The 15,851-nt window shown below is 33.3% G+C and overlaps 1 long non-coding RNA gene across 1 annotated transcript in view; it reads right to left on the reverse strand.

Annotated features, from left to right (window-relative positions):
* Positions 1–4,690: 4,690 nt before the first annotated feature.
* LOC110742782 overlaps positions 4,691–15,851 on the reverse strand; it is a 107,799-nt gene continuing 96,638 nt past the window's right edge. The window contains exon 3 of the long non-coding RNA XR_002520848.2: positions 4,691–6,621. This is a non-coding gene — a long non-coding RNA (uncharacterized LOC110742782). The remainder of the gene's footprint in view (positions 6,622–15,851) is intronic.

The following is a 15,851-nucleotide window of genomic DNA, read 5'->3' on the forward strand; positions in this document are numbered from 1 at the left end:
TGCAATAATGCAATTTATGGCTTACCTGTACCATGCTATCCATTCAAAACAAAATAAGATCAAATCGAAAGGTTAAAATGTCCTGAGAGTTGCAGAACAATACAGTGAGGGAAAAGTACCAGAGAGGCCAATATTTTGACCATTCTTTCCTCTCCACATTTATCTAAAACATAAGTAAACATAAATACAAAACTATAATATTTCTTCAAAATCTGGATTCTCACCCCAACAGCAATATTTTGACAGTCTGGTTAAAACATAAACCATAAATACACACACACACACGTACACACACACACACACACACACACATGCACATACACAATCAAGGACTTTTAACTGCCCTCAGCAACCAAAGAGATCTGCTAGTAAACAATGCAGATTTTTACTTCTAGGACAAAAAATGAATTTACGCTCAAGCTATTGGTGAAGAGCAAATGGAAGGTACTCTATAGAAGCTAGCAGTACAACAGCAAATGATAATTTTCTACAGCAAGAGTAAGGCCGTATTCAATAATGCTAATGTTCTGGCTTCATGTGAACTAAGTTTGGCTTTTACTAGGTGTTTCCCTCATGTGGCCCAGGGCAAGGTACTGCAACTATTTCATGCTGAACTTTAAAACTTCACTGTTTGCAAGAGGTTTCCTTTTTGACCTTAGTTCTCCAGTTGCTACTGGAATCATGAAACTATCATGGCACTTCTTTAATGACTGTGTAGGTTTGACTTTGGTCCTCGTAAATGTAACTTCTTGTTTAAAACAATTGTAAGTTAAAATGTTACTCTACATTTGCCTTGTAAGTGTTTTTGGCTTCACTTGGAGTCTTCTTTCTTGGCCTCCCATGCTTAAATTTTTTTACAAAAAAGATTTATTATTAATAGGAATGTCTGGGTTTTTGTTTCCTTTTTCATTCGGAGATAAAAAGGTATTTGAAGTCCTATTATAGAAAACTTTTACATAAGTCACAAGAATTAAGAATTTTTTTTCCAGGTAGATTTTCCCACTAAATATCTTTGTTAATTTAGAGTGATAGTCAAAAATTGTATGAATACTGTGGATAAAAAAGTTTAATAATGTTTACAAACATCCAAACAGCCCCTTGAATGCAATTGATGGTTAGCTCCTAGTCAGCTAGACTCCTCTTTCAGTAATGTCCCTGGTAACTGCTAAGGATACAGTGATGCTTAGACATGCATCTTTGCTCTTCCAAAGCTAACTACTATGCCTAGATGACTTACGTGCTCTCTCCAGCTCAACCTCTACATTTACACAGTTGCTGGAGCTGGGATTGAATTCCAAAACACAGTCCATTTTGTAGAGAGTATTTTAAAAAGAGCACAATATATCATTTCGTTAAGTAATGCATAGAGTATTTCCTTGTTCTTCAATATAAAAGCTCTGTATATGGGGGGTGTATGTGTGTGTGTGCACATATGTGCTTGTGCCTGTATACACTATCAGATGACTCTGAAGAACATGGTGTAACATTATATGTTCAAATTATCTTACAGATCTTTTTTTATTGCTGACTTCTAACTGAAAGCTAATGAAAAATATACTATCAAATTCAGGGTAACAAAAATATTTAATTCTGCTTAATTTAACAAACATTTATAGCCTTAATATATGTTTCCACAGTTTGAAATATGGGAGACGCAAAAGATAGAAGGCTTAGTTTCTAGTCATAAGGGAATTTAGAATGTTCATGAAAATTTTCCATAGAAAAATAATAAAGGAGTAGCAGTAAAAGATGGCTAATAATCCAAAGTAAGTGCTCACAAATAGCAGTTACCATAACAGGAAGAAGGAAGGGCTGATTATGGACTGACATATTTATGGAAGATTTCATCACAAATGGATAATTGCCTCTAAATAATATAGACATGACTTTACAACATATTGTAGCGTATTTTACTCCTGCAAGTGATATTCATCAGTTATGTTATCTTGTTTATCTATACAATTTTTCTTATACTTATTTCAATATAAATCAATTATGCCCATAGGAAAAGAATCTTTGATGACTCACTATATCTATTTTGCACAGATTTTCTAAAGGCAAACACCAGTAGAAACCACTCTGTAGTTCAAGGCTAGGTCCAGAGTTTTGAGTCAGAAATGTTTACTTGTATTTTTGTCAGTTTGTTTTGCTTTTATATAAATAACATTGTTTTTAAATTAGTCATATTTTTCTTTCTTATTCATGTTTTTTTCTATTAGTGTTAACTTTAATATTTTTAATTCATTCTTCAGTTTTTCTTCTATTTTTCATTTGGGGCTTGGTATATAACTTTCAAATGTACATTTTTTTATATAAATGCAACTAATTTAATATTCTTTAGAAATCTTTCTTTTAGTGTTTTAGCATTATTATTTTACTATTTAATGCTAATATATAAAACAAAATTAATGAAAGTATAAATCTATGATGTTACATCTTCCGCAGTTTACTTTAAAATAGTTCAAAGTAAGCAGTGGCATGTGTATAGGTAGAAAAGTTAATTGCAATCTACAACCTAGAGCTGTTAGATCACACTTGAAGGATGTTATCTGAAATCCATATTCTATAATTAGCTAACAAAAGCACATAAAGTATTACCAACTTAATGTACACCAGCAAGAAGTCTGATAGTTTGTCTCCAAAGATGGCCCCAAAGGAGCCAGCCTTCCAGATCCTGTGTAGTTTTTGCCCACAAAGAATGGTGAGGTAATTCTGGACCTACACTTTAAGAAATGCTGTTGATTTTTAATTTTGAGATCTTGGGAGTATTGAGCAGCCATGAAAGATGTCCAGTTACACCTGCTGGAGAGACTGTGTGAGATACCCTAAGACCATGTGTATTAGGGTTTTATAGAAGGACAGAACTAATAAGATAGATGTACATATAGATATATGAGTTGATTAAGGAGTATTGACTCACACGATCACAAGGTGAGGTCTCGCAATAGGCTGAAGCTGAGGAGCAAGGAAGCCAGTCCGAATCCCAAAGCTGAAGAACTTGCAGTCTGATGTTCGAGGGCAGGAAGCATCCAGTGCAGGATAAAGATGTAGGCCAAAAGACTAAACCAGTCTAGTCTTTTCGCATTCTTCTGCCTGCTTTTATTCTGGCCGTTACTGGCAGCTGATTAGATGGTGTCCACCCAGATTGAGGGTGGGTCTGTCTTACCCAGTCCACTGACTCAAATATTAATCTCCTTTGGCAACACCCTCACACACACACCGAGGAACAATACTTTGCATCCTTCAATCCAATCAAGTTGACACTCAATATTAACCATCACACCATGTAACAAAGAGAAAGGCACAGTTGTCTCCATGTTCCAGTTGAGCTTGTAACGACAGCCAGTCCAGGCACTTTCTCAATGCAACTACATGAGAAATCCCAGGCGAAACAAGCAAAAAAAATGAAGTGCATTGAGAAGAACCGAAGACTTAGCAATAAAGAAACAAGTTAAAATAGGGGAAAAACAAACAAACAAACAACAACAACAAAAAGGAAACAAGCCATCATTGGAGGCTGAATGCATTACTTTCTTAGCCTGATAAAATGTATTTGCAAAAAAAAAAAAAAAACCTTATGGTTAACATATTTTATGGTGAAAAAACTCATCCTACTTAAGATCAGAAACAAGGCAATAATGTCCATTTTTAGCACTTTTATTCAGCACTGCAGTAAAAGACTTGGGCAGTGGAAGAAGGCAAGAAAAAAATAAGTCAAACAATACATATGTGTTTGCAAATGGCATAATAATTTGTATACACAATTTTAAATAATCCGCAAAATATATCTTACAACTCATAAGTAAATGTAATAAGATTACAGGTATGTTGTAAATATATGACAGTCTTATGTATTTCAATATAATGATAATGAACAATTACAAAATGAGATATAAAGACACATCTGTTAAAATAGTACTGTACTGGGTTAAATATTCTCCTCCAAATTCGTGTCTACCTGAAACTTGTGAGTGTGATCTTATTCGGAAATAGGGTTTTTGCAGATGTAATCAAGTTAAAATATGGTCATGCTAGAGTAGGGTTCGACCTGATAAAAAGAAACAAATTTGAATGCAGAGACACCAGCACAGAGAGGAAAGAACACCGCATGAAGAAAGGAGGATGAGATTGGAGGCACGAGTTGACAAGCCAAGGAAGACAAAGATTGCCAGGAAACAACAGAAGCCAGCAGAAATTTTATGTTGTTTAATTTTATGTTGTTTTTGATTTTTTGGGTACATAGTAGGCATATGCATTTATCAGTACCTGAGATATTTTGATACAGACATACAAAGTGTAATATCACATCAGGGTAAATGGGGTACCTGTCACCTCAGGTAGTTATCCTTTCCTTGTGTTACAAATATTTCAATTATACTATTTTGGTTATTTTTAAATGTACAATAAATTATTGTTGGCTGTAGTTACCATGTTGTTGTATCAACAGGTATTAACCCTATCAAACTCTATTTTTGTACCCATTAACCATTCACATTCCTCACTCCCACTATCCTTCCAAGCGTCTGGTAACCATCATTCTATTCTCCATCTCCATGAGTTCAATTGTTTTAATTTTTAGCTCTCACAAATAAGTGAGAATATATGAAGTTCGTCTTTCTGTGTATGGCTTATTTCACTTAACATAATGACCTCCAGTTCCATCCACGTTGTTGCAAATGACAGGATTTCATTCTTTCTACTGCCGAATAGTACTCCATTGTGTATTTGTACTGCATTTTATTTATCCATTCAACTCTTGATAACACTTAGGCTGCTTTCAAATTTTGGAAGCCAAAAGAACTTTTGAGAAAATCAACCAGATAACTGTCAAATTGATATGGAAATACAAAGGACCTTCAATAGCAGATTTTGAGGGCTTACAGGATATGATTTCAAGATTATAAAGCTGTGTTATAAGATAATGCAGCAAAGCATTAGGAAAAAGATGGAACAGGATATAACTGTATTAGTCCATTCCCTCACTACTATAAAGAACTACCTGAAACTGGGTAATTTATAAAGAAAGGAAATTTAATTTGTTCACAGTTCCACAAGCTGTACGGGAAGCATGACTGGGGAGACCTCAGGAAACTTTCAATCATGATAGAAGGCGAAGGGCAAGCAGTCATGTCTTACATAGCCAAAGCAGGAGTAAGAGAGAGTGGGCAGGTATTACGCACTTTTAAACAACCAGATCTCATAACTCACCCACTGTCATAAAAACAATACCAAAGGGAAAATTTGTCCCCATGAACCAATCACTCCCCACCAGGCCCCACCTCCAACACTGGGGATTTCAATTTGACATGCTTTGGGTGGGGACACAGACTCAAACCATATCAACACGCAAACACATATAGTCAATTGCTTTTTAGAAAAAGTTCAAGGACATTTAATGGGGAAAGAATTATCTTCAATAAACTAGTGCTAGGACAACTGAATTATCAACCTAAAAGTTGTGTATCTATTCTTACCTCACCCCATCTACAAAATTAACTCAAAATGGATTATAGATTTTACATATGAGCTGAAATATAAACTTAATGAAAGAAAATGTAGGCGTATATCTTTATCATCTTGTATAGCACTAGCCATGCAAGAAAAAAAAATAAGTTGACCTTATATGGGACTTATATATTCAAATTTTATAAAAGAAAAAACATATTAATAATGATAAAGTAAACTGTGGTTTAGAAACTGGACAAAAAATGTGAACAACAATTTCATAAAAGAAGGTATGAAACGTCAAGTAAATAAATGTAAACATTCACAATATAATTAGCTGTCAGGTATACAGAAATTACAACTAAAGTGAAATATTACTACGCAAACAGAAAATCCCATCAAAACAACTTTTGATGACTTGACATGTAACTTTTTTTTTTACTTTAAAATGGTGCAAAAGCAATACACATTCAGTAGAAAGCAGTAGAATACCCTCTTGCGGTGTTGGGCAGTGGCAGGGAGCTAAGGCTTCCAGTCAGCCACAAGATCACCAGGGTAAACAAGAGATACTCTACAGTTTGCTATGTTGCCAGATGATTTTGCTCAATTGCAGAATAATGTAAGTGTTGTGAGCCTGTTTAAGGTAGGCTAGGCTAAACTATGATGTTTGATAGTTAAGGTGTATTAAAAATGCATTTTCAACTTGTGATATTTTCAACTTAACAATGGGCTTATTGGGGCATAAACCCATCGTGAGTTGAGGAGCATCTAGTACTAAAATGGCTAAAAATAAGACCAACAATATCAGGTGTTAGAACATAGAGCGACACGAAAACACCACCAAAGAACTACCTGAAACTGGGTAATTTATAAAGAAAAGTTATTTATAACTTATAAACTGCTGATACATATAAAATATATAAAATGAAACAACTAATTTGCAAAAGACATTGTGGTATAATCACACAACTCTAGTTGGAAATAAAAGATATGAATTACTGATACCCCAAATGACATAGATAAATCTCAAAAGCACCACGCTGAACAAAAGGAGTCAGACACAAGAGCACAGTTATTTGAATCCACTTACATGACATCTAGGACAGGCAGAACACCAGTCGACAATGACTGAATTCAGATCCATTGGTGTCTGTGTTGACGACTGGGGAAGATTGCCTACAGAAGAGTATAAAGGAACATTTTGAGAAGATAAAAATGATATAATTTTTAATTGTGGTGGTTAAACATTGATATGTACAGTTAGCAAAACTTATCAAATTGTACTCTTAATGTGGTCATTTAATTATATATAAATCATACCTCAATAAAAGTCAATTTCTTTCAAAAACACCATAAAAAGATACCACTAACAGGGAGCAGAGTGACTAAAATTTGTTAAAGATTTACCATAAGTCCTTTCTGTTGGAGATTATGTACAGTAACAGGAAACTTTTATATACTTTGATTGAAGGTATAAAAAATAGCATAGCTACTTTGGAAAACAACTGTTCTATTTAAAACAGTTTTATATAATGTTAAAAATAAAAATATCACATGACTCAGTAATATCATTCTGATAACAAAAATAAAAATGTATTTATCATAAGATCTGTTCCAAATTTTTGTAACATTTCAAATATCCCCAAACTGAACACCCTAAATGTTCTTAACAACTGAAGAGATAAAGAAATTATACTACATTCATGTAATGGAATATTACTAAACTGTAAGAAAAAAAACCTCCTGATATATGCAACTGATGCATAGATGAATCTTAAAATATTATGCTGAGGAAAAGAAGCCAAACACATAAGCACACAAATTAAATGATTCATATATATATAAAACTCTACAACATAAAAACTAATCTTTAACAATAAAAATCATACCAAATCCATACAAAAACCTACACATGAATGTTTATACCAGTTTTATTATATTTTATTTTATGTTTTGAGACAGGATCTCACTCTGTCACCTAGACTGAAGTGTGGTGGTGCAATCTCAGCTCACTGCAGCCTCGACCTCCTGAGCTCAAGAGATCCTCCCACCTCAGCCTCCCAAGTAGCTAGGACTACAGGTGTGCACCACCATGCCCGGCTAATTTTCATATTTTTTTTTTTAGTCACAGGGTTTTGCCAGGCTGCTCTCGAACTCCTGAGCTCAAGTGATCTGCCCATCTTGGCCTCCCAAAGTGCTGGGATTACAGGTTGAGTCACCACACCCTGCCACAGTTTTATTTTTAATTGTCAAAACTTGGAGACAAACAAGATTTCCTTCAGTGGAGGAACAGAAAAATAAACAATGGAAGAAATGAATAACAAGAGATGAATAAGCAGAACACAGAGTTTTATGGCAGTTAAACTACTCTAAATGATACTTCAATGGTAGATACATCTCACTATATATTTGTCAAAAGCCATATAATATATATACAAGAGTGAACCCTTATGTAAACCCTGAATTTGGATGATAATGATGTGTCAGGTTAGGTGCATCAATCATAATAAACGTACCACAGTGGTAGGGGATACTGATAATGGAAGAGGCTACTCTTATTTGGGGGCAGGGGATATGTGAGAACTCCCTGTACTTACTGCTCAATTTCATTGTGAAACTAAAACTGTTTTTTTTGTTTGTTTGTTTCTTTTTTTTTTTTTTTTTTTAAAAAAAAAAAAGGCTATTTAAAAGGGTAAAATCATTTTAAGGCTGCCTGACAGAAAGCATTAGTCTTTTCTGCAGAGTCATGAATGACACTTTTGGGATTATGGGAATGTTCTAAGTGATCAGGTAGTGGTTACATGAGTGCATACATTTTTTAAAATTCATGCAACCATACACTCAGAGTGGATTAATTTTAATTACACTTCAATGAACTTGATTAGAAATAATTTTAAAGGCATATTTTAGCAGAGGGGGGCATTAGGTAGACTTGGTAATTGTCGACTTAAGAAAAAAAGATGTATTTGGAAATAGCAAGAATATGAAGTTCACAAGCTGTTCATGGTATTGGCAGCACTCTTATCCCCAATTAATGACCCTCCCTTATGCATGCACTTTGGGCTACATCTTTTTTTAAATTTTCATCTTTTGTGGGTACACAGTAGGTGCATATATTTATTTATGGAAGACATGCAATATTTTAATACAGGCATACAATGCATAATAATCACATCAAGTTATATGGGGTATCTGTCACCTCAAGGACTTATCCTTTCTTTGTGTTACAAACAATCCCATTATACTCTGTTAGTTATTTTTAAATGTACAACAAATTATTGTTGACTGTAGTTTGAACGAGATCTTTCGGCCACATCTTTGCAGTGCTCGTCCACTTCATTTGACCCATGTTAAGATAGTCAATGTAATGTCAGCTGATGTTTGCATTATATTTCTGCCTTGGTACTCTTATTTGGCTGCACTTACTCATTCTGATGACTCTGCATTCAACCAAAAGAACTTCATTAGGCTGTAATTCTGCATAGAAGGGAGACAGGACTGAGAGAGCTACCTTTTCCTAGCCATCCTACATAAGTTATTTGCAGATCATCCCCCCAGCCAGTTAACACATTCACATGTGAGGAAAAGATTTCCCCAGCAGAGTCCAGCCTAAATGTTGATCCACAGTGAATTCAGTTTTAGGATGGTTTTTATGGTCTATGGAGCACTTCATATAAAAGTAACTTTTAACGAAAATGATTTTCAAATAATTTATACTTTCTCCTAGTAAACATTTTGACAATATAATTTAAAAGAGATGGACTCAAGTGTTTAATGGGCCAAGATTTTCCTATATAGGTTAGAAATTTGGGGTTAGAAAAGACTGTTTTAAGCCACAAAGTTAAATTTTTGAATAAATTAATACCAACTGTGATTCATATTATTGGTGTATTTTGCTTTACACCAATAAGTTGGTAGTAGATGTATGTGGAGTTAAGTCATGGATGATTCTTAGGTTTAAATTATTTTCTTGTTTCTGTGGGATCCCATGACTTAACAGACATCACTCACCTCTATTATCTTTATTTATATGTATTTTTTTGGCTTATTTCAAAGTAAAATGGTTCTTACCCTAGTTGTTTCCCTCCCTCTCTTGATTTCTATTCCCTGGCCACACTTCACCTGATGAAGCATAGTCCAGTGTTAGGCAAAATTCTGTGGAAAATAGTATTTGGTGTAATGATATTTCCCTTGAATTTTAAATTTCTAAGTAGAGAGTCTTGGTGTTAATATCGTCTTCCAGTGAAATCCATTAGACTAAGAATTAATTATACCTTATAAAATAAAAATACTATCAACTTTAAACCAATTTTTAAAAATTTTTTGATAAGAGGAAAAAGGGGGGCAGGCACTATTTTTAACCTGCTTTTATTATTAAATACTCAAAGCATAATAGCTGATATGCCAAATAAAGGCTTTGACAGATGATTATTAAAGCACGTGGACTTAAAGGGCTTGTATGAGTGGAAAAATGATAAGTCAATATCAGGTATATCATCTTCTTATGCACTTTACTCATTTCTATTACACAGAATCATTAAGGATCGTATTCGTAAATGTCATGCTGCAAATTAAATTTTTGTCATAAACCTGTTAGTATTAGAAGGAAAAGCAAAAATTATGATTTTCTGATCACAATACTGAATACAAGTTTTACCATTTTATTAATATATGTAGTGGTGATTGAGAAATTTTAAAATTAGCTTTTTACAGTAAGCTACACTTTTGATTTCTCAAGTATTTTATACTGCTTCATGATTTAAATATCTGCTCTTCTTTAAAATATCCACTTAAAAAAGTTACCATTTCTAGAAATGTTTAACTTCATGTTTGTCAGTTCTAATACTTGCCTATACCAATCAAACTTAGATTTGTGATCTGGCCTACTATTCCTCCAAAAACAGGATATAATGAGAAGTGGTTGTTTCTTCTGACTGAAATTGAACATAGTATACAATACAGTATCTATTGTTCACCAATGTGACCAAAGCAGAAGTAACAAGCTACCTGGGCTCTTCTTGTTGGCCTGTCGGAAAACATGTTATTACCATCTCATAAACACCATATAAACTAACTTCAGCATAATAATAAAGTCAACCAATTCTGGTCATCTGAAAGGCTTCGACCCTAATCCTGATCATGCCAGTGGAAGGGATGGTAAGGTAACAAGATATGATAGGTTTGTTTCTATCATATCAAATGGCTATTAGAGAAAAAGGTAGGTTCTTCTGTAATCTTAAAGCTTAGAAGCTCCACAGCTTTGAGGGCCGCGCTCTTCTCCCAGAGCCTTTCATTTTACCCTGCCAGACCTCCTGCAGCACTGGAACGAGTGTGTGGCTTGTGAGTTTTACCCAGTGAATGCTTTACTAACAACCTGGGGTGCAAGAAAGGTGCTACTTAACCATTCACTGCTCTGATTTGTATGACTTATGTTTATTACATACGTTTCATTTTTTATTGATTTCATAGTGAAAGCTTACCTTAAAAATTTATACTCCTCCCATTTTTCTCCACTTTTCTTTTTTTTTCATTCTATATATCTAACCTCATCTTTTTTCAAATTGTATTTTAAACAAAGGGTTATGTATGAATGAGAGAAAAATGTGAGAAACAGCCACGAAACTACATATACTATAAATTTCTATTAAAAACAAAATATTTTATTAGTTTTATTTTGGTGCCGTATTGTAGTTTTACCATAATAAAACCACGTTAATTTATCAGCAACATCCAATAGCATTAGAATAGCTTAAGACTGCAAAGATAGAAAATATAGAGCACAAATATTCCAGGGTATTTAATATATTATTCCAACCATCCATGTTTAAGCCAATGTTATTTTAATTAGAAATTTTCAGATCAGCTATTTACAAGGCATAAACCATTCCCATCAATTTTATTCCATGAATTGTACACAGTACAGAGCCATTTCCACATTATTTTATTTCTCTAGGAAAATATATAGTGATTATCAAGGTAGTTACTGCAAAAGTAAAGATGAGAAAGTTACCTGAATATTACAAAAATAAAGTATCAATACACACCATATGTAAGTTATTCTTATAACAAGCACACGTAACTTTGACAAATGAATCTTAAAATTGTCAGTGGGAATAAATTTACACCAGGTGTCCTTTTTAAATAAATTGTTTCAGGAACGTGAATTATTGTATTAAAGAGTACATTAATTCATCCTCTTTTGTCATTGCTTTTCCATGTTTTTATTGCTCTACGTTTCTTTGAATGGCTAATATATAGAAATTGGAAACTATTTTCCAAGGGGCAGCATCAAATATCTTGGCTTATTTGCTGTTGGCACGGGGCTGGTCACATGTTCATGTTTTTCTATTGGACTATTTAGCTGCCCCTCTAGTTTTCTGCAACATTGTTTTCCATATGAGCTTTGACTAAAATAATTTCATGGTTTAAACTATGATGTTGGAGAATTAACTTGTAAGAATTTTAAAATAAAATGATTTATTGTAATCTCAGGAGTGGGTATTGGTCGAGGTTTCTATGTCATCTCCAACTGATTGTAGAGATCAATCATAAAGAATGTAGGGGACAAGTAATAGTTTCCCCCTCCTCTGCTATGACCCTTCCTGTCACTAGAAAAGATAGTCAAGGGAAGAGATTTAACAGAATAAACAGCATAGAATAATGCTAGAGTATTTTGATTTAAATTTTTTATAGTAAAAATAAACGAATGTAGAACTGCATATTTCCAGATTTGCACAAAAGAACAAACAAAATTTATATAAACACCTACAACAATAACATTATTTGCTTATATCTGGCCAGAAATTCATAATCAGTCTTAAGAATCTTTCTTCCAAACACTGATATTCTAACTCTGTAAATTTTGTTTTTGTTTAAAATTTTAAGGAACAGTTTGGGTATTTTCGTACTTACACACATACTTGTGTGTGTGAAATAAAATAGTTTAAATTTTTATCTCTCGCACGCACATACACAAACGGGTCATGTCAAGCTTTGTCTTAGGGAGAAGGAAAAGGAGCAGTGAGGAGAATATGAATAAAACTTTCTAGTTCTCTTTTGATTGGAGGAGTTGTTTTAATCAATGACTTCCTAGAGTTCTACTTACCAATTTAATAAAGTCAATACTTAATAAAGATAATTAAATATTGCATTAAAATATTAAAATAGTTTGGGTGTTACTACTCCCACTTTTCAAATTTGGCTAGAGTATATTTTGCATTTCATTATAAAATAATGATTAATAAGCAACAAACATCACAAGCATACTATATTGAAACTGCCTACATCAAAGAAATAGAAGATTTATATAATGACTTTACAACCTAAAACAAATTCCTAGTTATAATTTGCAAAAGAAAAAAATATTTTATTTGAATTAATAATTAACTACTATTATGATTAATCCATCTGTAATTGCAGTCAAGAGAAGGGAAACTTGAATTACTAAAAGCCAAAATATTAGAATTACCATAACAATTTGTCATACTGATTTTAATTATATCAATACATATTTTTGTATCAGAAGTCCTAAGAAATGTATTCATATCACTGAATTGCATTTTATTTCTAAGTACTAGAAGTTGTTTGCAAAATTTGTCCTATCCAGATTTTAAATTTCCCCTGTAGTCTTTCTTTCCCTAATGACTTAGGCATATACAAAATGTGCTATACATATACTGAAATGCCTTCATAATTCAAAATAGGCATTATGAATCTCAACTATTAAAGTGTGTTTAATGTACACTAAGTTCTCAAGGACTACTGCAATATGCAAAGTTATTTGCTCCTCTAATAATTACACAAAATCTCCATGTTTTGTAGTGTATCTGTTTTCTGTTTTATCTGTCAATTCTTAAGTGTCCATTGGTCTGTTTTTTATACCCTGCCCTTTTTCGAAAAAGAAATAAGAAAGCCATGTTGGCTCAATGAATTCTAATGTGCAGATTATATTCAGACTGTAGAGACTGAGGGAGCCTTCTTTCTTTATAGACTAATGCAATGTAATGAAAGAACCTGGAAAATCACTGACTTGCTCTGTGATACAGACAAAGTTATTTAATCTACATGGCTTTGGTTTTTTATTGTAAAATAAATAGTTCTAACCAATAATGTCTCTAAAGTACCCTCTTTAACATAAAATTTGATGATCAAACTTTATTTTTCATTTTTTTATTTGTATAGATTTAAGGGATACACATGCATTTTTGTAACTTGGATATATTGCATAGTGGTGAAGTCTGGAAGTGATATAAATGTTAATCAGAATTAATACATACTTTTGTTCCTTTGAGGGAGTTAAAAAGTGAATTAATTTACATATTTTAAAAGGAATGCAGAAGCAAAACAATAATTTGTATAGTTTACTAATTAACGTAAGCTAAAAAAGGTAATATAAAAAAGCATTCCCACCTTAAGAGTTCATCTGATGATAGTCACTATTTCAAATAATTTTGGTATGTTTTTTAGTTTCTTCTTTTAAAAGAAAATTATTTTTATGAGTACATAGTAAGTGTATATATTAATGGAGGACATGAGATATTTTGCTACAGGCATGCAATGTGTATTAATCACATCAAGGTAAATAGGGTTTCCATAACCTCAAGCATTCATCATTTCTTTGAGTTACAAACATTCCAATTGTAGTCCCTGAGCTATTAGAAAATATACAACAAACTATTGCTAACTTCAGTCACCTGGTTGTGCTGTCAAATATTAGATCTAATTCATTGTATCTAACTGCATTTTCTACCCATTAACTATCTCCATTTTCCACCCAACTTTCCACTACTCTTCTCAGCCTCTGGTAACCATGATTTTGCTATTTAGATACACGATTCATCTTTGCCAGTTCACTCATGCTGGAACTCTATTTATACTCCCAAACATCGTTCATCCAATAACAGCAAAATGTCATTTAGTTGTTGAACCACCCAATCCCCACATAAATTTTTGTCAAAGTTTCATTTTTAAAAGTGATCGACCATTGATTTTTTTTTTCAAATATTTTCTTCACTTGGATCCCAAGCAACAACCAGCCAGTGGAAAGTTTTGCAAAATTCTTGGCTTTCTGTGCCAACCTAATAGCAGATGGATATTTCTCCACTACAGATGAAACAAATGTTTCTCTTTGGATAGGTTTTCCGTTAAACAAACTTTCGCCATTGAAATCTATGTTTAGATTGGTCCGTTGGGACATCACGAAGTTAAATAGATGCTTGCTGAAATGTGTTTTATTTTTGCTGACTCAGAAACATGTTAATTGTTCTGTGAATTTAGTAACAATCAGCAAGTATTATTTTAAAATAATTACTTTGTCAAAAGGTGGTACTTCTGATGTTTGATTATTTTTGGCATATGAGGTAGGCTTCAATCTTAAGAAAATTACTTAAGCTATCTGCATTTCTTTTCCCTGAATATGAATGAGTCTTTTCAACGTTTTTGGTGATGAACAGGATCACACTCTGCTCAACTCTGTTCAAAGAGAAGTCCAAGACTAGCAAAACACGTAACTATTAGTTAATTTAAAAGGCAAAGGAAAACAAACAAACAAAAAAGATCTTTCAAAAGTTCACACCTATATTTATTTTGGGCAACTTGCCCCTTCTTGACCTCAGTTTCCTGTGTGTAAAATGATGAGTTTGCATTAAATGATTTCCAAAGTCTCTCCAGTCCTAAATTTCTAGGACTCTGCGACCCCATTTACAAGCCTTACTAAGCTAATCTACCACAGATGTATTGTTATCCACTTTCAGTGCCAATAAACAATAGCATTGGGAAACAGCTAACAACAAGCTAAATGTTTCTGATGGTGCAAACAGAGATTGAGATAAATGAAAGTACAGTTTAGTTCTCACTAGATAGAACTGGATTTGTTTAGTCATTCTTTTTGTTACCCATTACATATAAAGTTGGAATTCCTACCTAAGTTCAGTGCATTATCCCTGTTCTCTTTTCCATCTCCACTTTACTTTTGATCATCTATCATATTCTGTAGATTCAAATGAGTTGAGATAAGCACTGATTTAAGGAAAGAATCATTTGTTCTTATCCACACCTCATATCTTCTCTTTTCCCCTACCCCAAATGCTCTGATGCCTCATGTATGCTTGTAAGACATATGCTTTTTAGAAGTCAACATGGTTACAAGTTAAGAATAAAATGACCCATGGCTAACCCTGCTTTTGCATTTTGCCTTCAACATATCCATTCCCTCCTTCTCCTTTGTCAGTAAACCTCATCAGACAAAATTTTCCAATCTCAGAAAATTAAATCAGTCAAGAGAATGCTTTCTTTTTCCAGAAACTATGAAATTTGCCCATCTCTCCTGCTCTGTGACTTAGTTATAGACAATAAGAGTAACAGGTAAGTCTGCTGGAGAACTTTGGGGCTGGCCTTACCTTCCCTAA

This window comes from Papio anubis, chromosome 4 (assembly GCF_008728515.1).
Source record: "Papio anubis isolate 15944 chromosome 4, Panubis1.0, whole genome shotgun sequence".
NCBI classification, from domain to species: Eukaryota; Metazoa; Chordata; class Mammalia; order Primates; family Cercopithecidae; genus Papio; species Papio anubis.